Here is a 2,853-nt window from a genome sequence, read left to right as displayed (position 1 = left end):
CAGTCATTCTACTTGTTACTTCATTTCATTTTCATTTCATTTCATGTCATTATTATTTCAAGATTAAGTAATCGCCGGAAAAGGTTCTACATCTCATCACACAAGCATCCTTGATAACTTTCAAAACTCCTTTCTAATTCATGTATTATGAAACAGTGATCCAATACCGATAACATACATGTACATTCATTGAGGAGATTATGCAGTAACAATTGGGGTATGTCGAAAGTACAAGCTACTGGACTAATTCATGACTGTCAAATTTAGGGAGCTGTACAAACCTCTCTTGATAAACCTTACATTCATGTATCAATTGAAAATTATTGAAATTAGCACTGTCATCATTTACTGATATTGGTAAATGCATCTCTTATTTGTTTGGAAAAAAGGGAAGAAAAAGTGCAATGAAAGTTCAGTAACACGTCACATTGCCTGTAGAAAGAAGCACTGTTTTGTCATTGAACGAGAGGAACACTAAACTGTCAAAAAATGTTAACTCTGAGCATGTCATTCAGGGCTCTTCTTTTTATATATAAAACATTAGCAATATGAACCTGCTGTGTCGAAGGTGTGGTAATTCTTCATCGAGTTACTACCTGACTGACAGAGTTCGCTGCAATGGACATAGAAATGAAATAATTCTCTCATTTCTTCTTTTTTTTTTTTCCAGGAAAGAAAAAGGGTATCGTTCAATGCATTTCCACTTCATTTGAAATAAAACAGCAGTGGATTTCACTCTGTTAAGATCAATTCATTTGTCCTCCATTAAATGAAAAAAAAGAAATGGAAGATTACAAAATAGTGTGTTTCTTTGAAGTTTTTATCTTGTCCAAGTTTTACATGGGTTCTCATGGCATATATGAGGGCGTGACATTTTATTGGCCTCCTTAGAAGGAAATAAATTAAGTTAAATAAATTGGTATAGCTCTTCACATATTTTTGAATGGCCCAAATGCACAAGTTTCCACATCACATAACTGTACAGAGCCACAAGAAAACGTGATGTAGGAAATATTCACTGTGGGAGATGCAGAAAAACTTACATTTAGCAGCTACGAACACCACTATTTTTCTTCATCAAACTCTTAAACTACAACTGCATTTTAAGTAAGCATACTTGTAGCACATTGTTAATCATCTAAGGAATACATACATTGCAGCAGCTAAGAAAAAAAGGAGTAATTCAGTGTGAATGAAAGACCTCACAATTATTTCAATTATTTTTAAATGGCTAGCATTACTGAATCGTGAATTAAGAGCATGACATATTTCACTCATTGACATCAATTGTTCAAAAAAAGGGAACATGCAACAAAGACTTGACAACATATTGCTACAAATACATCTCATAAGGCACAAGAAATCTTAAAAGCAATCAAGTGTAAACATTCACCCAGATATCATACGCTGTTTGGCTCAAACTGAAAATTGAACAAAATGTACAGAACATAAGCAATTGATGATATTCAGTTCTGACTCAGTCTTGATTACATTCAGTATGAGCTCTAAGTTATGTTTACCCAAGATGGCGATACTAATCCAAAGCTTAACATTATGCTTAATACCAAAAAGGAATAGGAATATTATCCACAGCTTGATGTTACGCTACCCAATAGGAATATTAATCCAAAGAGCCAAGTTATGTTAACCCAACAAAGAAATACTAATATGAAGCTCAAAGTTATGTTAAGCGATTGAGGACAGACTGATTTTGCTACAACAATTTCATTTCCCACAGACACCCGCCCGAGTATACTTGGGACTCATCCTCTCCCTCAGTGAGTTAACTCAACACAAGAATATTGATCCAAAGCTCAACATTATGCTTACCCAACCAAGGATTATTAATCCAAAGCTCAAAGATATGTTTATCCAACATAGGAATATAAAACTAATCACGTACAAAATGTGCAAAACAGAGAAGCTTATAAACAGATCTATCAACACCATCATAAGATAAAGTGACACAGTTCTAGATAAACACACACCCAAAAAAAAAAAAAATGCCACAGGAAAATTTCCATATCAAAGCAGAAGCACAAGTATGAGTAGTCTGATGTTGATCTTCATTTAGTTTATTTGAATGTACATTAGTTTTAAAAGGCAGTATGACAAGTATAAGCCAGGTGAATATGATCATGCTTGAGTGAGTTTGGCCAACAAAGGTGCCTAAAATATGAGACATGGCATATCTTTGTAAACTCACTTAATTGTACATGCACATATACCTAACATCATATCCCATTCAATCTACAATCCTGATGTCAAACAAGGTAATGATGACAACTGAAAACTTGTGACTCACATTCATAAGAATATGACAAGAGGTATATAAACTTAATTAAATTGAAAACAAAAACATTTATGCATGTGAAGTGAGTGTCATTCACAAACGGTAATTGAGCTTCTGCTACTTCTGTTGTGATCCTCAAACTTTACTGTTAACAAAAACTATATTTAAAATAAAATGACATTAACACAGAAATACCAACCACACACAAACACACACACACACAAAAAAAAAAAAACCTGGGTTCTAACTGTCCTATTTTCTCTACTACAGTTTCTACACTTGAGAAGAGAACTGTATGCACTTTCAACTCAGTACCACTCTGGCTCAATGCAACCCTTCTTATTCTTTAACCTGCGCTTATTTTTTTTTTCTGTCCTTGCACATTTGTGGGTCCATAGCCATGTAATTTTCATATGTACATGTTGCTGCTTATCTTACAACATATTATACACGCAGTTCCTAGCATATCATTTGGAACTGAAATTGAGAGACGTCCATATTAATGCAATTGCAGATATATCAAAACCAACTAAACAGCTGGGGGGGGGGGGAGGGGGGGA

This window comes from Diadema setosum, chromosome 2, assembly GCF_964275005.1.
Source record: "Diadema setosum chromosome 2, eeDiaSeto1, whole genome shotgun sequence".
NCBI classification, from domain to species: Eukaryota; Metazoa; Echinodermata; class Echinoidea; order Diadematoida; family Diadematidae; genus Diadema; species Diadema setosum.
This window is presented reverse-complemented; position numbering follows the sequence as displayed.